At 35.8% G+C, this 22682-nt stretch overlaps 1 protein-coding gene across 1 annotated transcript in view; it reads right to left on the reverse strand.

Moving 5' to 3' along the window:
• Positions 1–20621, reverse strand: part of MGAT4C (MGAT4 family member C) — a 160504-nt gene extending 139883 nt beyond the window's left edge. Inside the window, exons 1-2 of the mRNA XM_058191306.1 lie at positions 20505–20621; positions 18946–19006 (exon numbers count right to left, since the gene is read on the reverse strand). The gene's annotated coding sequence lies outside the window, so the exon portion shown is untranslated. The remainder of the gene's footprint in view (positions 1–18945; positions 19007–20504) is intronic.
• Positions 20622–22682: the final 2061 nt, after the last annotated feature.

Genomic DNA, 22682 nt, shown 5'->3' on the forward strand with positions numbered 1-22682 from the left:
CCACACATCCACCCAGAAAGCAGACTCAAACCCACACCGATGATGAAGCAAAACCAAGGATCAGAAGCTAGACCGCAACTGCAAAATTAGCCATTTCAAACCCCTCCAATCCATACATGCAGCAGACTGACACCCACCATGAAGATGTAGCACGACCACAAACACAAAGCCAAACAACAGCAATGCAGCTCACCAGCTCAAATCCCCCTGCAACTCAGACTAATCTGAGCACAACCAAGCCCCCACCCAAACAGGACACACCTCCATCCAATCAGAGCACAGCCAACCCCACCATCCAATCAGAGCACAGCCAAACCCCCAATCAATCAGAACACACCTCCACCCAATCAGAACACAGCCAAGCTCCCAACCAATCAGTTCAAACCCCCACCAGCAGTTAAAAGGAAGAAACAGCTGCGATCACACATTTCTCCTAGAAGCACGAAGCTGTAAACAGCTAGCCTGAAGATGACGAATGGGATTTCATCGAAAAGTCGCCAGGACACTTCCAATTTTACGTGGGAGAAAACCTGAATAACCAAAGACCTACATACAAACACCCACAAAAACTTCAGATATATATATATATATACATATATATATACATATACATATATATATATATATATATATATATATATATATATATATATAATTTCTGTCCATCACCTTTTGGGCTTTCATTGTGTTATATCATTTTAATATTATAATTTTATGATTGTCACAATTATTTTGGTTATTGGGAAGCTTAGAAGTAATATGAAAACTGCATCATAAGATAGCAATTAAAATGGAGGTCAACAGTGGGCCCCAGAAAGTATCTCTGAGGAAAAAATATATCTTCTGTCTTAGTGTATCATTAGATGTGCCATGAAACTGCTAAAAGCTTTGGCTCTGATCATTACAAAGTTGGTATAAAAAGATAAATTTTATCTGTAGTTAAGTGTAAAGAAAATTAATAAAGGAAATAAAATGAAATATAATCTTAATTTTGGTGCCATATATTCTTTTTCTTTTCTTGTTGTTTTGCTCCTGGCACTTCACTCAAGTGCAGCCCTCAGATAAAAAAAAATTTCTGCATTCCAATTTAAAAGGTAATGGGAAATAGGAGATGCAATGTGTACCTTACGAAGATTATAAAGATTAAGCAGATTTATCTGATCAATCTTTCCATTTGATTGACAAAAGATTGTAAACCCACATTGTAAGCATAAAATCCTTTAATATCTTTCTGTTACAATTCACCAGCTCTCAGCATATATAGGAGATAGAATCACAGAAGCAGCAGTAGTTCTTTAGTCACTAACCACTTTATCAATTGAAGATTTACTCCTGTACAATATGTAAGATATCCAAAGCCCAATATACTGTATTCAGAACAATCTATCTGATTGTTTAACCTGCATATTAGATTCAAGATGATGAAACAAGGAGCCACAGTGTCCTTGTTACTCACTGAACATTTATCTGATGTGAACAAGTTATTAAGGCATCCCAACTTTCTTGGAAATCGGACTGTCAATTAACTGAAATGTAAAGTTGGATAGAAGCTCTAAGTCAGGATTTTAATTGGATATTACTCTAAAATCATTGTTCACTCTCTCCTAGACTGAAATAATGCTGGAAATGAATATAGAATAATGTTTTACACAACGATACGATTTCTACTGTCTTGGATACAGGTAATTAAAAAATCCACAAATGAAGCCAATATTGAAATAGCCCAATACAATGTCTTCTCTGAGAAATATTTTTACTCCAATCACTATTAGAAATGACTGCAGAAGGGCTTGCAAAGCAAATGTTTGCCTCCATACCATATAGCCCCAAGTCTTCCTGTATATCAATCAGTCACGGAAAAGTGGAAAAAGACAAGAGGAGTTTCCTGTTTATTGTTGTATATATCAATCTCCCCATTCTAACACGTTATGAAATATGTTTTTATTAGAAAAATCTTGTGAAAAGACAAGACACATGTTTGGCCCAAATAGCAGGAATTAAATCTTTAAAGGCTTGTTGATTTCAGCGCAAGAATTCAATGGGAGTTGTCTAGGACCGGGCTATTTGCTGGACCACCTACTGCCGCCAACAGCCTCCCATCAACCTGTGCGCTCCCACAGGGAGGGCCTCCTTGGGATACCGTCAGTTAAACAATGTCGACTGGCAGCCCCCAGGGAGAGGGCCTTCTCTGTGGGGGATCCTGCCCTCTGGAATGAGTTGCTTCCGAGGCTTCGTCAACTCCCCGACCTCCGGACCTTCTGCCACGAGCTGAAGACTCTTTTATTCCATCGAGCAGGGCTAGCCTAAAAATGTAGTTTTAATGGGGTTTTAGCTTTATTATTATTGTTAGTTTTTAGTATTTTGGCCATAAATTATATTAATTTTATATTGTTTTTAACTTGCATTATATTGTGATTTTAAACTGGCTGTTAACCGCCCTGAATCCTTCGGGAGAAGGGCGGTATACAAATTTGATTATAAATAAAATAATGGTTAAGGCACTAGGCTATAAACTGGGAGACCATGAATTCTAATCCTGGCTTAACCATGAAAGGCAGCTGGGTGATCTTGGGCCAGTAACTTTTTCTCAGTCCAACTCTCTTCACAAGGTTATTGCTCTAAGGAAAATAGGAGGTGGAAGGAGTATTAAATATGTTCACCACATTGACTTGTTTATATAAATAATAAAAGCAGGATTGAACAAACAAACAAAAAATCTTGCTATACTTGCCTGGAAACAAAACCCAATGGAGATTTTTTCAGAATTGACATGCATAAAACAACTATGATATACATCTCTTCCATTAAAACCAATGTAATTTAAATGATTCTACACAATAAGTTTGAAATGTCCTCTAGAGAGCCAGGTGCTAAAAGATGTTGACAGGAATCATCTTAGCAAGGACCATGCCATTTCTCTTGATTTTTACCTTTCCATTGGACTGGCTCTACTCTAAATCACTCCATGTGTTGCAGGTGATAAATAGGTTGCTGTAGCTAATCACTTATGGTTTACCCACCACTGTGGTTACCAAAAAACAGCCAATGGCACTCCAGGGTGCTCATCCCTTGATTTGAAAAGGGATCTTCCTCATGGTAAACATTTTTAGAAGCATTTAATAGTTATATGTAGTAAACCTTGGAAGTTTAAGATATATCATCAGCACATTGAAATTACAGTTAACTCTAAGCACTTTTCAAGGCTACTTGATCAGCCCAAATAGAAGCTTTTTGCAGGAAGTACTTGGTCAAACCAAGTAGGGTTCATTTATAAGTTATGTAACAGAATAGCTAGAGATGATATCTGATGTGGCATGAGAGGAGGGTTGCTATTTGGCAAATCCGTGTGCCTAGAATACCTCTTAGTGTGCTGGTCCAACTTTATACTTCATTCAAACCTAGATCTAGTATTTCCCTCTGTCCCATTTATCTAAATGCTAAAATACATTTAAGATTCAATTAAACTCTGTGTTCAGTTATATTATTAAACACAGTTTTCAAAGCTTGATTCAATCCTTTTCCATTCAGACTTCTGATTCAGTATTAATATTAATTGATCTGCCACTGATTCATTAATCTATCTTTCTTTTTGCAATAACCAGCATAAAGTGTAATCAGGAGACTGAAACCAGCTCGTGAAATTTAATGCACTGGCCCCCTTGACTCAAGCTTTGGGTTTAACTCTTCTCTTTTCTAGTTATAGTGGATTTTTTTTCCTCCAAGGACCAAATAATATATTATGAATAAAAATTAACACATTGTCCCTATTGTTTATAAAGAAGTAAATGTTAGTTGTTTGATAAATGTAGAATATGCAACACATAAATCCTTATGGTAAAGTTTTTAATAGTAAAGGGATTGATATTTGCCAATTTGAAAAAAGAAACTCTTTCTGTAATAATAATAGTAATAAAAACCTCAGTCATTCCTCTATTTAATAAAATAGTTTTTTGGACAAGAAATATTTGAAGGTAAATATAAAGATACTTGAAAATACTTGGATCAGTCAAACTGTTGTTAATGTAAAGGTAAAGGTTCCCTTCACACATATGTGCTAGTCATTCCCAACTCTAGGGAGTGGTGCTCATCTCTGTTTCAAAGCGGAAGAGCCAGCACTGTCTGAAGATGTCTCTGTGGTCATGTGGCTGGCATGACTAAATGCCAAAGGCACACGGAATGCTGTTACCTTCTCACCAAAGGTGGTCCCTATTTTTTACATGTTTTCAAACTGCAATTTTGGCAGAAGCTGGGACAAGTAACAGGAGCTCATCCCCATTACCCGGCACTAGGGATTTGAACTACTGAACTGCCGATCTTTAGATCGACAAGCTAAGTTTAGTTACACTAAATAGCCATTGTTATTTGTAAACACCAGACACTAAACCAGAATCTTTTATATTCAAGTAGGACTGTGTAGATTAGTTTAATTGGGTGCGTTGCTTTAAGAAAGCAAGTCATTTTATCTTGAGGCATAAGTTTGCACTTCTTGAAGTTTCTAACTGAATCTAGACAACCTGTGTCCAATTGAGTCATCCTTTCAGAGATATTTCCTTACCAGATTCCTCAGTGCCTTCAACAACGACAGAATTTCTCATGTTCTGCCTTCACTGGAAAAACTGGGATGCATTCAGAGATGTATCTGCCTTGAAAGACTATAATATAGTCAAACTTCAGCACAGGAAATGTTTGTGACATTTTGTATTATGTCATAAACTGTTCAGCCCATTTTGACCTATATAGCATAGTCAAACATCAACCCAGGAAATGTTTTATGACATTTTTGAATTACAGTATGTTATAAACTGTTTTAGGATAATTTTTATGTCATGAAATTTTTTATACAATTTGTCAGATTTCAGTTCCACAGCAGTCATGGAGTGCCAAATTTTGGACACATTCTATAAGTTAACCCATCCAATGTACTTGGTACCAAAAGTTTTGCCCTATCGGACACTGTTTCAGCTAAGGTTTCTCCTAAGGTTACTGGAATCAGAGTTTTTTTTTTATTAAAAAAGTTTTACAAAAAAATTTACTACTTAATTCCCCCCCATCCCCCCACCCTCCTCCCTCTCCCTTTCTTCCTCCCCTCCACCCTTCCATCCACACTCCCCAGGATTTCCCAGAGCAGAATACAGGTTATTGCATCTATCAATCATAAGCTAAATTACACCAATAAATCATAATCCATAATCTCTCCTCTCCCTTTAAAACATTAACTCCTCTTTCCCCTATAAACAAATACATTAATACGATACAATTCTTACAATCACTCTTAAACTATTCAACACTTCAATCTAAAATTTGCCTTAAATGTAGTCGATCCAATTTTTCATTCCAGTGTATATCTTCCTTGAAGATTCTTTGAGTATATTAAAGTTTCTCTTTTCTTTCTTAAATCCATTGAAATCCAATCTTCAAATCCATTAAATCCATTAAAATTAGTCCAATCTTCAAATATAAGCAGTGCTACATTTTCCAATATATCAGTAACAAAAGTCCAACTACCAATATTGGATTTAAAGTCAATTTAGTCCTTATGGAATCAGAGTTTTAATAGTGTATAGATACCAAGTTGGAACTGATTTAACTTATTCAGCCATTGCACTGTTTTATTGTAAACCATGCAGAGAGCTTCAGCTGTTGTGTGATTTAATTATGTTTAATAAATAAAAAATATAAATAAAATATGTCCTACCAATCTGTTACCAACCACATCAAAGTGAAGCAGCAAGGCATTATGTTAATTCTAGGCATCATTTTGAAATAGGGCAACTATTTTACTGTTATATGTAGAATTGAGGTGACACTTTCATTTTCCTTTGAAGCAGTGGTTCATTTGAAGCTCCAGCAAAGCAAAACAGTCCTTCACATCCCTAAGGTGGATTATGTGATCCACCACTATGCTACAGCTCTTCCCCTTGTATGCAATGTAATAAATATTCACTTTAATTTAGAATAAATGTTCCTGAAATATGAGAGGCCAATCTCCATCTTCCAAACTGTCAATATATCACTCTATCACTCTATCACTCTATCTATCTATCTATCTATCTATCTATCTATCTATCTATCTATCTAGTTATCTATCTTGATATGTAGAGTTACATGAGGGAATAGAAGGGGAACTCATCAAATTTGCAAACAACACTAAACTGGCAGGAATAACCAACACTCCAGAAGATAGGCTCAAGATCCAGATGGATCTTGACAAGCTTAAACACTGGGCACTATCTAACAAAATGAAATTTAATGTAGAGAAAAGTAAGGTTTTACACTTAGGCAAGAAAAATCAAATGTATAGTTACAGTTTTGGTGAAACCTGGCTTAATAACAGTAACTGCGTGAAGGATCTTGGAGTCTTGGTGTACAAACACTTAAATATGAGTCAGCAGTAGCCACAAAAGCCAACTCAATCATATGTTGCATTAACAGAGGGATAGAATCAAGATCATATGAAGTATCACTTTGTAAAGCCTTAGAAAGACCTCGCTTAGAATACTGCATCCAGTTCTGGTCAACTCTGTTCTGTTCTGATATAAATACAGGCAGAGGAAACTGAGGAAACCTTCAAAATTCAAGAAATTTCAAATTAATACAGCATGATTTGCACAGATTGTGGGAGGAAAGTTAAAGAAAATAAGTAGGTTTCATCAGATTTAAATCAACATTATCAAGAACAACATACTTTGAAAAATGTAATGAAGGTGGAAAACCTTCTCTTCTCTTATCATCATACCTTAGGGGATCCCCTTTCATCATGTTTTGGACTTTTCAAATTATTTTTTACAAATTAAATATATATTTTAAAATGCTAGCAGAAGGGATACAATTTGAAATCATGCTTGAGATATCTAATATTTGTTACTATTGCTTTGGTTAAGCAATTTGTAATCATAACTCTACTGCAAATCAAAGAACTGTATTAGTATATTCTACAAGTAGTCCTCGACTTACAACAGTTCCTTTAGTGGCAGTTCAACGTTACAACAGCATTGAAAAAAGTGACTTATCACTTTTTTTCACACTTACAACCATTGCAGCATCCCCATGGTCAGGGGATCAAAATTCAGACACCAGGCACCTGACTCATATTTATGACAGTTGCAGTGTCCTGGGATCATGTGATCTCCTTTGTGACCTTCTCGCAGCCAAAGTCAATGGGGGAAACAGATTCACTTAACAACTGTGACAAGAAATGTCATAAAATTCACGTAACAAATGTTTCACTTAGCAACAGAAATTTTGAGCTCCATTATGGTAATAGGTTGAGGACTACCTGTATTTTCTTCCCTACAGTCCCCTCTCACATTCTCATGCTTATGATTAGTTTGTCAAAAATAATAGGAAGGAAGGAAACATTCTTAACCTCAGTGACATTTATTTTGCACGATTTTTCTATTATTTCTACACCATTGACAAAATAAGTAAGTACATAAAATTTAGCTACTTAAATTGAAACTTTAACAACATTTCATTAATGCAGAACAACAATCTTTGAGCATGATGAATGCAAACAAATATACATTAAGTTTCAACTCGTGCAGCATAGCAGAATATCTTCTTGAATAGAAATGGATTTAAAACTGTGAGCGGAATGAATGTGGATTTGTTCAATTTCCATTTTAATGTGAACTTAAACTATTTCCCCTTTGATTTAATCAGATAAATTATACATCCATGTAAGTACTTTCTAGAATTAATAATAAAGTAAAAAATTGTGTATTAAAATATGTAGAGTGGATAAAAGTATGCACAAAACAAGTATATCATGAAAAAGTACACACTAATTGCATTACATTAGGGAGAATTGCCAAGGCAACCAGGTGACACCCCTAACCTTTTCATATTTAGCTAAGCGGATAGTTTCATTCTCCTGTTTAACAAGGAATGCATCTCTGTGTTTTATTTCCTTCTCTCGTTCTTTGTGTCAGCTCTCAGAAGAGGACTGGTTTGCTGGTTTTATTCCCCTTCTGAGTCTTATCTTCTAGTTTTCTCTTTCTTTATGGTCACTTTTTCATTATTGGAGGATAGGGGTTAACTTGGTGTTTTGTAGTCATCCACACTTGATTATTTAATTATATATCTGATCATCCCTGGTACAAACATGTCTCACCGATCTCTTTTTTTTCAGTCATCATATTTCCCTTAGCTCATGAGAAATCAGGCTATGTCAATGTAAAGTATTTCAATTTTAACATTGTTTTCCTCTTAAAGGAAACAGCAATTTAGAGCAGTTTCAAGTTGTGAAAAATCTGATATATTTCCTCAACTACTCGAATGGGGATCTTGATAGTGTGAGGCCTATTGTTCACTTGAGGCTGACATAAAGATACCCTCACCTCAGGTTTCAAAACTCTCCACTGTTACCCTCCTTCTCCTTTCTCCTCATCCTCTTTCTTAACAACTGTCATTGATCATGTCATTTCCTCAATTCTAAATCTTTTTTCCATATTATTTATAGATAAAACAGAAGAAAGAAAAAATATTTTATTATTAGGAACCCAGCAATAGAAAGCTATTTTTCCACTCTCCTGAAAAATTATTTGAAAATCAAATTACTAAAGGAAATTATTTAAAATATAGCTCTAGCTTATTTATTATAAAACACAGTACAATTACTCCTCAACTTACAATAGTTTGTTTAGTGTCCATTCAATGTTAAAATTGCACTAAAAAAAGTGAAGATGAACAAAATTCAGATGCATGGCAACTGACTCATATTTATGACAGTTGAAATGTTCTTGAGTCATGTGATAACTTTTTGCAACCTTCTGACAAGCAAAGTCAATGGGGAAGCCAGAATCACTTTACAACCATGTTACTAATTTAACAACTGCAGTGATTCACTTAACAACTGTGGCAAGAAAGGTTGTAAAATGGGGAAATATTCACTTAATAATTGTCTTGCTTAGTAACATAATTTTTGGACTCAATAGAAGGAATTCTATTCTATTCTATTCTATTCTATTCTATTCTATTCTATTCTATTCTATTCTATTCCATTCCATTCCATTCCATTCCTTTCCTTTCCTTTCCTTTCCTTTCCTTTCCTTTCCTTTCCTTTATTAGTAATTTGTTTAGTTTAAAGCTTTGGGTTATTGGATAAAAGCATGTTCTTCATTCTGAAATCTATATCACTGAACCACCATCTGATTTTTAATGCCTGTCCTTTGGAACCACTGAAAAGCTACACTTACCAATATTTCAATGACATAAGAAGACACTAATGTGAGATAGATTGAGATTTTTACTTGGAATGTCTCCAAAGCAATGATTATTTAATAATGCAAGAGCTTATCTTTTTTCATATGATTAATGTGAGTTGGGGATCTCTTAGTAGCTATAGAAAACAATTAGTTCTATTTCCATGGCAGATTGATTGCTCACCTTACTAGCCAAAATAAAATTTTGGGAAATAAGTCAGTAAATCACTCATTAACTAAAGATTACTTGAAGAAGCACTGCTATATCATTAAAGAGAAAGTTTTAAAGAAGTTAGTGTAAATTGCTGCAGATCTATAGTAGATAAATTAAGTACTGTAATAACAGTGTCAATTAAATTTCATTCACATTTACTCAAAAGTAAGTCTTGTTTCATTCAACGGTTTTACTCCAAGGATGCATGATATGTGGAAGAAAGACCTCACTGAGTATATCTCTCACCATCTGTATAAATTATGCTATTAAAATGCATAAGAGTCACTACAGATGGAGTCTTGGAGAAATGGATAAGAAACACTACAAATGGAATCTTGAGACTTCATAGAGATGTAGAGGGGGAAAATAAATAAAGCATCAATATATTTTAAGCAAGAGCCAATACATATGACTTTGACTGGCAGATATATGGCAATACTAAGAAAAGGAAGTTTATTAGCTTACCCTGAAACTTTGGAACATCTGCTTAAATAAAGCTTTCAGGCTGAGATAGCAGTCCTAGAATTATCAATGGATCATACTATATAATAATATATAAATTAATTCATGTCTAAAGTTATAAAAAGGAAAGGAAGAAGAAAAGGAAGAGAAAAAGGTCCGTACTCAATTCCCAACTGTCTACCTTCTTTTAGTAGACTGGATTGAATTGTTCCAAAGTATTCATTTTGAATGTTGTATAAACAGTTCAACAGAACCTCTCCATTGATGGGCAGAAACTTGGTTGTCAGAAGTAATACTTGAGGAAAGTTTCTCATTATTTATTAAGCTTATATGCCACCCATCTTACTATGAAGCAAAAAAAAACCCCTGAAAAGTGAAATCTAAAGTTTGTCATGCTTCTAAATGCACCACACATCAACCTAAAATTGTCCTAAGAACTTTCATCTCTGAGAGAGGATAGAGAGAGGAAATATAATATAATATAGACATACCTATGTCCAACTTTTTGCTATTCCTTGGACCATAGCATGCCAGCCCCCCCATTTTCCATTGTCTCTCAGAGTCTGTCCAAATTCATGTTCATTTTATCAATGACACTGTCTAACCATCTTGTTCTCTGTTGTCACCTTCTCCTTTTGCCTTCAATCTTTCCCAACATCTGGATTTTTTCCAATGAGTTCTGTACACTCATTAGGTGGGCAAAGTATTTGAGCTTCAGCTTCATATCTGTCCCTCCAAAGAACAGTCAGAGTTGATTTCCTTTAAGAACTCCCACACATGCATATACACTGGTATACATAATTTCTCAAATTGCCCATGTGTGCTTCAGACAGATGCTCCACAGAGGAGACTGCAATTGGTTTGAATAGTGGAAGACAAAGCAACTGCAGTGGAGTGTTTTAAAGGACACTAAGTTTGCAAGCCTCATTTTCTAATCATTTTCAGAAATTGCCTATTAACCATTTTCAGCTATTAGAGGCCTTCATAAAACAAGTTTGAAAAGTTGCGAGAGGAGTTTAATTTCACCTCTGAACAGTGGGGAAATCCAATTGCTTTTGCTACCAGTTCTGTGGGTGTGGCTTGGTGGGCGTGGTGTGGCATGGCGGGGGAAGGATACTGCAAAATCTCCATTCCCACCCCACTCTGGGGCCAGCCAGAGGTGGTGTTTGCCGGTTCTCCATACTACTCAAAATTTCCACTACCGGTTCCCCGAACTGCTCAAAATTTCCGTTACCGGTTCTCCAGAACCTGTCAGAACCTGCTGGATTTCACCCCTGCCTCTGAACAAATAATAATAATAATTACAAGAACTTAAGGAATTTGAAATAGTGAAAAGCTAAACAAGATTTTGATCTAAGAAAGTTATAAATGGATTAAAGATTGAGTTATATTTGGAACATTGACTTTTACTACAAGATATGGGAGTTAACTATAAAAAATAAATAATTTATCATGGGAATGAGAGCTATTTTGACTATCTTGTTGAATAACAAGTATAAATAATTTTATGATTTTAGAAAGTGGGCACTAGACGGGACTAAAGATTCTAAGCAGAAAGAAGAAAAAATACAAGCCACCTTTTGGTATTGGTTAACTACAAAATATAGGGAGGTGGTGGTTCAGTGGGTAAGTTGCTGAGCTTGTTGATCAGAAGGTTGGCAGTTCAGCAGTTTGAATCACTAGCATTACAAAATGGAGTGATCGCCCATTACTTGTCTAAGCTTCTGCCAACCTAGCATTTCAAAAGCACATAAAAAATGCAAGTAGAAAAATAGGGACCACTTTGGTGGGAAGGTAACAGCATTCTGTGTGCCTTTGGCATTTAGTCATGCCGGCCATATGACCATGGAGACATCTTTGGACAGTGCTGGCTCTTTGGCTTAGAATTGGAGATGAGCACCACCTCTAGAGATGGAAACGACTAGCACACATGTGCAGCGGAGCCTTTACCTTAACTACAAAATGTCAGAAAAAGTAATAACATTGGAATATTAAAGATCTTTTCAGACTGAACCCAAAAATTAGTAGCTACAATATCAACAATGCTCATAATGATGTCTGCTTCTATATACAAATTCTGTCCAAAAGATATCAATGAGGGAATGATAAATGTGGAACAATTTTTTTTTGACAAGACAGGGAAAGTACCGAAAGTGGAACTACAATTGATAGGCTTCACAGTGCAGTGCAGGCAGTTTTGGGGGGGGGCTTAGAGTGGCCCATGTTACGCTGCTGTAGGGTGGCCCATGTTACGCTGCTGTTCCACGAGCTGCACTGGCTGTTGGCTTCCTTCCAAATGCAATTCAAGGTTTTAGTTATCACCTATCAAGCCCTGCATGGCATGAGTCTAAGTTATTTGAGGAACCCTATGGGACAGGCCCATCCCACCCATGCTGGCAGAGGAGGCATACTGATCAGTCAAGGAATTTTGGCTGGCAAGGTTCAGAAGAAGAGCCTTCTCTGCCATGACCCCAGCCCTTTGGACCTTGGTTGTGAGCTTGGCTCCCTCTCTCCTGACTTTCCACAAGAACCTGAAGATCTGGTTCTCCCAGTTGATTTGGGCCCCTAATAATGGAATGCCATATTGGAGGTGGTTGATTGAACAATAACAGCTCCCATTCCCCCCCCCCACATTCTGCTCCTTTCCTTCCCACCTTTTAGTTTTTATAATCTGTATTTTCATTGTGATTTTATTGTAATTTAATACATTGGTATATATATGTATAGTTTTATTTTGATATTGTAAGCTGCCCAGAGCCACCTTGCAGTGAGTTGGAGACAAAGAAATTTAATAAACAAAAAGTGGGTAAATTCCTCCACTGTTAAAATCAATTGGGAATGCAGTATGTTGATATATGATGAAAGGAGAGAGAGACAGACAGACAGACAGATTTCTAAATCTGTTAACTGCCATATAAGCTCTACTCTATCCACAGCAAAACAAACAGAGCTGTTAATGCTTGGAATACACTACCTGACTCTGTGGTCTCTTCTCAAACTCCCAAAAGCTTCAACCAAAAACTGTCTACCATTGACCTCACCCCATTCCTAAGAGGACTATAAGGGACGTGCATAAGAGCACAAAAGTGCCTACCATTCTTGTCCTATTGTTTCCTTTCATTGTATGTGCTTATATATAATATTGTGACAAAAAAAAAGAAGATAGACAGAGATGCATGACACATACAAGCACACAGACAAATAAAACACACACCCAGAGAGAAAGAGAAAGAGAGAGAGAAAAACAGATATATAAAAAGGGACAGAGAAAGAGAGACAGAGAGGGGAAAAGAGAAAGATTATCAAACTGGCAAAAGTGTGGCATGTCAGCTTTTGTCCACCTTGCACGCTTCAGATATGCTATATTTATAATTTCCAAAATTTGAAAGTAGCATGGAGAAACCCAAAGATGCTTTTCAAAAGGAAAAGGTTTTTTTTTTCCTTTAAAGAAAAAAAAAACCAAAAAGTCCATTGCCTTTTGAAAAGCATCTTTGGGACAATCATGACTTGGATGATTGAGAATCTACATAGACATTCAGCATGGGCAAAAGTTTGGAATTCTGGGAGTTGCAGTGTGGAGAGCTCACATTTCAGAATGTCTGAACCAGGGGTGGGTTCTACTTACCTTTACTACCGGTTTATATATATAACAACAGAGTTGGAAGGGACCTTGGAGGCCTTCTAGTTCAACCCCCTGCCCAGGCAGGAAACCCTACACCATCTCAGTCAGATGGTTTTCCAACATTTTCTTAAAAATTTCCAGTGTTGGAGCATTCACAACTTCTGCAGGCAAGTCGTTCCACTTATTAATTGTTTAACTGTCAGGAAATTTCTCCTTAGTTCTAAGTTGCTTCTTTCCTTGATCAGTTTCCACCCATTGCTTCTTGTTCTACCCTCAGGTGCTTTGGAGAACAGCTTGACTCCCTCTTCTTTGTGGCAACCCCTGAGATATTGGAACACTGCTATCATGTCTCTCCTAGTCCTTCTTTTTATTAAACTAGGCATACCGAGTTCCTGCAACAGTTCTTCATATGTTTTAGCCTCCAGTCCCCTAATCATTTTTGTTGCTCTTCTCTGCATTCTTTCTAGAGTCTCAACATCTTTTTTACATCATGGCAACCAAAACTGGATGCAATATTACCAAGGCATTATAAAGTGGCACTAACACTTCACATGATCTTGATTCTATCCCTCTGTTTATGCAGCCCAAAACTGTGTTGGCTTTTTTAGCAGCTGCTGCACACTGCTGGCTCATATCTAAATGGTTATCCATTAGGACTCCAAGATCCCTCTCACAGGTACTACTATTGAGCAAGGTACCACATATACGGTACCTGTGCATTTTGGTGTTTTTTTTTTGCCTAAATGTAGAACCTTGCTTTTTTCACTGTTGAATTTCATTTTGTTAGATAGCGCCCAATGTTCAAGTCTGTCAAGACCTTTCTGTAACTTGTTTACAGAACAAGTTCTGTAAGGTTTGCAATGGGAGGTTTGCAAAAAAGGTTTGCAAAACAAGGTTTGCAATGGGAGTGCACACGTGCGCTTCTGTGCATGTGAAGATCGTCAATTACGACGTCTGGGTGGATGGGCAGACCCTTTTGCCTTTTTACTACCGGTTCACAAGAACCGGACAGAACCGGGAGCAACCCACTACTGGTCTGAACCAGTGGTGGATTTCACTTACCTTTGCTACCCGTTTACTTGCAGAGGGTATTTGATGACGTCTAGGCAGGTGGGTAGAGCCTCCCACCACTGCTACTCCAGTTCACCAGAACCAGGGTGAACTCGTAGCAACCCACCACTGGTCTGAGCTAGGAGTTGCTGCCTCAGCTCCAATTCCTAAAACCTATCACCTAAAGTTAAGACACCAAGATGTGTGGAACTTGGCTTGGGGTGAATAGAACGGGGTCTACATTTCAAGGGAAACATTTGGTCATCAGCCAAAGAAAAGTACTCTAACACATAAGTCTCATGATAGTTAGATTTAATTTAGCCAAATTAAAAAAATATGTAAATAAATGCAGGCCTCCTTTTTTCCTTCTCTCTCTCTAACAGGTAAAGAAGTGTGGTCCTTGACAGTTGAGCCTTGGTGCTTTGTTATATTTGTGTTTGTATAAGAGAAAGAGAATAGAGATGCAATGAAGTGTTGCTACAAATATAAAAGATTTAAGTAGCTGGTGCCCTTATGGAATACTTTTTTAAGAATTAATAATGAAGCAGGTTTGTATATCACATTTCAGAATCTAAAAGCAAATGTATGCCCATCCCAGAAGAAGGAATTTGCATTGTGATAAACAAAAGTTAGCATTGGGGTTTTTTAAGATATACAGTTGTATCATTAAGCACATTATTATGACCAAACTTTTTGTTTCAAAAAATTAACTCCCAAATCTTCTGGCATTTTTATTATGTTTTTCAATATGTTTTAGTACATAGTAATATTTAAATGTTCCAATTACATACATAAATATCACCAAGGAAAATAGAATATGGACCATCAAAAAAAGGTATATCATTTGAATAAATAAGGCCACTTTGTAATCCTCAATTTACTAAATGCTCTTACAATTTGTGCCATTTGTGAGGAAGGAGCTGGAATATGAGGCAATATATTACTTCTTTTCATTTGAAGAATTCACAGAAGATTCACAGAAGATTGACAAGATGAAGAGTCTGTAACTTCATTCAGAACTGAGAGACATCAATAAATTTAACCTTGAGAATGTAAGACTAAAATCAAAATCATTCCAGATTTTGAAAGAATGCAGGATTTGGAACAATTGTCTCAAAGTAGAAAAAATACATTCTGCTTGAATATTAAGCAAAACAGTGAGAGTGCTTTGATGATTAATTATCATCATCAAATAATGTACTCATCTTTATTGAATCTGCGTAAACAGAAACTGGACTGCTATTTGTTAGTAATGTTTTAGTTGAAATTATTTCAGTTTGCAGAGGGTGGAACATGATGGTCTAAACAGGCGTTTTCAACTCATGATTCTATAATTTTGTTTCTATGATACCATGAATGCATGGTAGAATTAGCACTAGGGATAGAAGTTTCCATAGTAGGAACTCCATAATAAATAAGACTTGCTTCATATTATAGAAAAATAAAATGAGGCTAAGACCCCCATTTGGAAACCAATATGGGAAAAATGGGTGAATGCTTCTTAAAATTATTTTGTCTCCCAACTTATTTATGAGCTTTAAAAGTAAATTCAGAAAACCTGAATTGGATGCGGATACAAACGAGCAGTCATGAAAACTAAACATATAGGTTAGTTTTAATGTTATCACTACTCTTAAACATTGGTTTGTAGTATGCTCTAATCTTTATAATACTTAGCTCTTGTTATTTGTTCACCCTTTAGAACTTAATCCTTTCTGGATTTACCACAAATCCTGATCTCCCCAAGGCCAAATCACGCCATAAATATAAGAAGAGATGCATAAATGCTAAAAAAAATCCACAATGTAACTTTGCTTATATATCTCCCAACATGGAGAATTACAATAAGAATTTGCTTTTTTGAAGACTTAGTGGAAACATGAATGCAAATAGATGCCTAAGCATGACTGAGCGGTTTTAATTCCCAGTTACTATGAAAATATTTCATATATAAAAAGACACAACAACCAACTTCTATTTATATCTGTTCCGTATATAAATAAAAAATGTACTTGTAATATCTTTAAACATCTTCTGAAAAATATAATATTTATTCAGGATATTTAACATTACATATTTTTCCAAACACTTCCTTTAAGCATTGTAGAAAATAGCATCTGTTGTAAAACCTTTGTGATACATAGGAACTAATAATAATATACTGTGATAGATAGGAACTAATAATAGTATACAATCATAATGTGGCATTTCTTTTACATAAGTTATTACATATTAGAAATTACATGTAATTTCTATAAACATGTCTTGCAGGTTTATTCAGAAGCATAGTAGAACTTATTCCTAAATCAAGTAATGGTTGTCCAACTGGGCAATGTTAAAATGGAATTATAAAAATCACTGAGAATACAATTGTCAGTGATTTCTAATCACATGGACTATATATTTTACTTTTATGCAAATAGGGAGCCAAACAATTGTCAAATTATAAACGCCCAAATACCTCATCATTGGCCATGCTAGCTGGAATTGCATATAGTTGGAGATTATTCCAAACTTCTGAAATATTAGATTTGAGAAACTAGACTTTCTCATGAAATCTTGCTAATGATATATGGTTTGTTATTAATAATTTTATTATTCCTATCTTATTTATTTTTCCCCTTAGGGCACCATACATAGTTCATTCTCAAACCTGTGAGATTTTAGAATAAGCAACAGCCTGAGTCATTGAGTATGTGTCATGGATTATGGTTTTGAGCTCAGTCTATCTAGTAGTATTCTATCACTCTAACAACAACACATACTATCTGTTTTCTCATACTTAAAAGCAAGTTCATTCCAGAGGGGGCTCCCACCCTCTGGAATGAACTTCCCCCAGGACTCCGCCAACTTCCTGACCTTCAAACCTTCCGCCACAAGCTTAAAACACATCTATTTATCTGTGCAGGACTGGACTAGAATTTTAATTTCAAATTTAATTTTAATGGGGTTTATATCATTTTAATTGTAATTTTAAATTTTGGCCTATTTAAATAAGTTTTTTTAATTTAGTGTTTTACCTTGTATTATATTTGTATTTTTTACCGGCCTGTAAACCGCCCTGAGTCCTTTGGGAGATAGGGCGGTATAAAAATTTGAATAAATAAATAAATAATAAATAAATAAATAAATATCATCATCCACAACAATAAATCTCATTTCTGATGGAAGTGAGTTTTGATGAGCTTATAAAGCATCCTGATGCAAAATAGAGAGGGATGAGATCCTTTTATTTGTGCAGAAAAAGCACAGTGACTTTCCTTTGCTCTAATATATTAGCAGTAGAAGTAGAGTGCTATTTGGGAGTTACTTTTTTTGTTTAAAATGCTTAAGATACTGACTATAAATCCAGTATATGAAATCTGACGCAGAGAGCCATTATGGTTATGATGGGGTGAAATGATGTATGGATATATCTGTTTCTCCTTCGGTGGGCTAATACTGCAATGCTATACATTTCTACTTGAAAGGAAATCCCACTGAGTAAGTGGATATAGGATTACAGCCTTAGGGTTCTAAACGGAGTAGCTCTATTTCTTGCTCAATAAACATCATAGTCATGAGAAGCTAGCAAGCAGGTCCTAAATTATTGCTTCAATAGTTTCCTCCTAATGGCCATTTGGGTCATAAAGCAAAAGTAATGTTTTCACTGTAAAATGAATATTTCTGATGTTGTTGCTATATTATGTATCACTTTCCTCTTAAAAGAAACTGTGATCATTCATAGCACAGCTAGAATCAAACAAACTGCACTGCCTAACAGATATACAAAGAGAGAAAAGCAGAAAAATAATTAAGGAAGAAATGGGGTTATTACAGAAGATAGTCCAGAGAGGGAGGAAGTTTGGAAGATTTTCAGAATTATTCCACCCTAATTACCCTATAAATTGTGTGATAGAATTACTTAGGAGGCTTTCAAAATTAATGTCAAGCCCTACAAATTTAGGAAACAAGAACCACTTGGACTTTGGGAAATGTCTTCATTGCTAATAGGTATAATGGAACAGAATCTTGAACACCTTCCAGAGCAATTCTCCTGCACAAATTTTATCTAGCGTAATTAAGGTAGAGTAACTCTGAGTCTCCATCCTTCCTTGGACTCAAGACTCTCTTCTGTAAGAGCGTTGTTTTATTCCTGAATTGTCTTGCTGCCTCCTTGGTGTTTCCAAAATCTATTAAGTACAACTACTAACCGAAGCTTTTAAAGTAAATGTTAGTTATAGTGTTATAAATAAATAATATTCCATAAATAAATATGTACTTGTAAATAAACAGCAGAGAAAAATAAGAAGATAGATTCAAAGATGGTATATGGCCCATGGTTGGATGAACAAGGTCTGTCTTCAGATCCTCATGCCTGTTTGAAGAAAAATGGCAGTATAGGTTTTGCTTACCATCTCCAGATGTTTGGGCTGTGAAGTGGGGAAATATCCATTCACACTGAAAATCTGGGATCTGGAAACGTAATGAGATAGTTATGTGATCTCAACTCCACAAGTTTAGATTCAATCTACATTGTCACTTATCATCCAATGTCATAGTTCTATGAATCTCCTTGCTTAAACCATTAGCCAGGATGCCACTCACTGATTATTATTTTCATGATAGGAAGATGGAAAATTCAATAACTGAAGTTTTGTTATAATCTGATATTTATCTGTCATACTGTATATTTATCAGTTTATTCCATTGAGCATATCTTTTTGGACATGTATGTATCAAAACAGTTAAATCAGGTGTGGTAAATAATTTAAGCTGCTGTGAAAACACTTCTGAGACAAGGAAAAATGAGCAAGTAAGCTCATGATTGCAAACTATTGTATTAGTAACAATCTTTTGTTTCAATTTAGTGTAACTCCTAGAGCATTAATATCTCAACACAAATCATAGCTATAGATTAGGAGTAATGGAATTATAATTGACATTCCCTCATAAAAGTTCCAGTAATTAGAAAACAACTTTTACTGTAGTTTCTCAGATTAGTTTAAAAAATGCACCCAGAAGCTAAGTGGTAAATATTCAATATAATCAAACCTTTCCTACATAAACTTCTAAATTGGTCTGCTGTTTAGTCTTTATTATTCACACTATTTGATTCTTTAAACTGGTTATTGGATTGTTCAGACAGTAGCCTTCAACTCTCTCAGTCAATTAAACATGTATTGTATCTGATTTGTCAGAGTCCGTGTCACAGCTAATCTCTTAAATCCACATCAGTTCAGGAGCTTTACATGTGTTTACTCTGTTACAAAACCTAGGTGGATACATATAAGTAGACTCATAAAGAACAACCACAGATAATCATCACTGCTTTACTTTGCACATGATAGAACAGCAATTTTTAATTCCACATATAAACAAACACTCAAACATATGTCCATATATGCATATATAGAGGATATTTCTCAGGCTGTATATTCTACATGTTGATCATGAGGAATACACAACCAGTATGCCTTCTCATAAAGAAGGCAAACAACGTATTTGGTAATCATGACTATCACAATCATATCACTGATACAAAACTACTCCAGAGCATTTTTTTAAAAAAAGTTTGATGTAAAATTATTCTTCTATGCACAAAAGCGTTTCCATACATTCCACTGAAGTGATTAAAGTGCATACAAAGAGCAGGCAGGAAACTACAGCAAATAACTGATCAGAATTACAGATTTATCCAGAGAGTGCCAAATATTTAGAGAAATATGCATAGGCTTGTCACGCTGATAGAATTTCACTCTGGCAGGCAGGCAGACAAGCAGGCAGGCAAGCAGGCAGGCACACGTGTTTTTCTTTCTCTTTAAAAATTAACCTTTTCATAACAAAGGCCATATTTAAACATAACAGCAGGAGCTCCGGGATTCTAAACCAAGCTCCTTTTTCTTAGGCATCGACAGATATCCATCATCACCTTCATTTTGAAAAGGAAGATAAAAGCAGAATACTCTCTTACCACCGGAGTAGAAAAAGCAATTTGTTCAGCTGCATCCAACTGAGGCTTTGTGAATGAGGCTTTGTGCAGGCAGGCAACACAAGTGATTCTCGGGCCTCACACAAAAGCAAAATAATTGGCTCTCAATGAAGAGATGTAAACATCCATCATAATAGCACTGGAACTGAAGCTGAAAGCTACCTCAGCTGTTCTATGTACTCTGACTGTAGGATGATGTCACAAACATCAACTGGGTGTACTCTCATTGGTTTCTGTTACCTGGATTCATATCTTAACCCTAAACTGGCAGCTGCAAATTTGAACGGGATTGCTGTTCATTTGGGGATGGGGCAAGATGCTCAGAGTTTCTCCAATCTGAGAAAGGAGAGTAACAGGTGTTTATTAATTAAAGAGGGAAAACAAAATGCTGGTGGAGGGAGGAGGCAGTTAACCCCCCTAATTTGCTTATACAATTAAAGCTTTGGTAATTGCATTCCTACACTCTGTTTACTAAATGACAGTAGTAATCACAATCTCATAGAGAATGGATATTAAAGGAAAGATAACACATTGCATACCATTGCATTTAGAGGGTTGTCTTTTCTTTTGGCATAATCTTGCTGACAAAAACATGCTTAAAAAGAAATAGTGAGATAAGCATAGTTTGCAAATAATTTGCAAGCATGGTTATAATTAAGGTTGTTGAAGCCAGAACTGGACTTCTATAGAATATTTTTTGTCAATGTAATTAATACTCAGATAAAAAGTTCTCATCTGTATATGAAATTGGAGTTAAAATAGTTTATAGTCAAATTAAATGAAAAGATAAAGTTCAAATTGCAAGTCTATGATACTAGAATTGATCAAAATCACCATCCAAAGTCAGTCACAAGATTCTACCTTCCCAGAAGTGAATTCAACATCATATTTATTGTCCAGTTTCTCAACTGTGTTTCTGCATGTGCTATAGGTTACATTGCCATCAGTCTAGTTGTTATCTAAACATCTTCCTTCCCAACCCACACACACACAAAACTATCATTATCATTACCTGGGTGAAACAGTTATAGACCAGTAATTTTTGAACTAAGATGCTCAAATGAGCTAAGTTACAGGTGTCCAAAACTCAAGATTCATGACTCCAGAGGGAATCAAATTTGGGAAAGGTGTGACTGATTCAGTACTACTGATTACCCCTGTACAGTGTGGCTGCTACTGCAATTACATGATCTTCATTTTCAACATTCTTTGACAGTTTCCCAGCCAGTCTCACAATCCCTTGCTTCTTTCTCCACCCAGCAGCAATGAATTGACTCATCATACAGCTCTTAAAGAAGCAACAATGTTCAGGTGCATGAAGAAAGGCCTGGATATTTTTTATTGCTTTATGTGCTCTTCTCTGGCATACAAACATGCACATCAGTCCCATCATTGTTCAGGCACATACATAATACTCCATACATGATTTGCATAAGGTAATATTTCTGCTGATGTTGATGCTATGGCCAAAGTCTACCCTCACTGTCATGCATTTCTATTCCTGAAGAAACCATCAATTTATGTTGTATAAAGGGAAAGGTCAGGATAGTTCAATTATTTTTTTTTATTTGAATTTACATCCCGCCCTTCTCCGAAGACTCAGGGCGGCTTACACTGTGTTAAGCAATAGTCTTCATCCATTTGTATATTATATACAAAGTCTACTTTTATTGCCCTCAACAATCTGGGTCCTCATTTTACCTACCTTATAAAGAATGGAAGGCTGAGTCAACCTTGGGCCTGGTGGGACTTGAACTTGCAGTAATTGCAAGCAGCTGTGTTAATAACAGACAGACTTAGTCTGCTGAGCCACCAGAGGCCCTTTACAACCTCTATCTAGTGAACGTCTCATTTTATAGGGCAATGGTGAACCTACTGAAACAGGTTCAGGAAGAACATCAGACAATACAACTACCTCTTCCAAATATATTCTTGGGCCAAAGATGTCCTTCCAATGAGGAAAAGATGGAGCCCTTCTGTGACTTTTCAAGAGAAAATTTGTCATTATATCAGACATTTTAATGCTGGATTCTAACCATCAAGCCAAATTTATTCAAATTTACCTCCTGGATCCTTAAGACAATGTAGAATTGAGAATGGGTTTACTCCACAATGATGGAATTCATCATTGAGATTGTTTGTTGAGATCGTTGAATTATT

The sequence above is a fragment of the Ahaetulla prasina genome, chromosome 7, assembly GCF_028640845.1.
Source record: "Ahaetulla prasina isolate Xishuangbanna chromosome 7, ASM2864084v1, whole genome shotgun sequence".
NCBI lineage: Eukaryota > Metazoa > Chordata > Lepidosauria > Squamata > Colubridae > Ahaetulla > Ahaetulla prasina.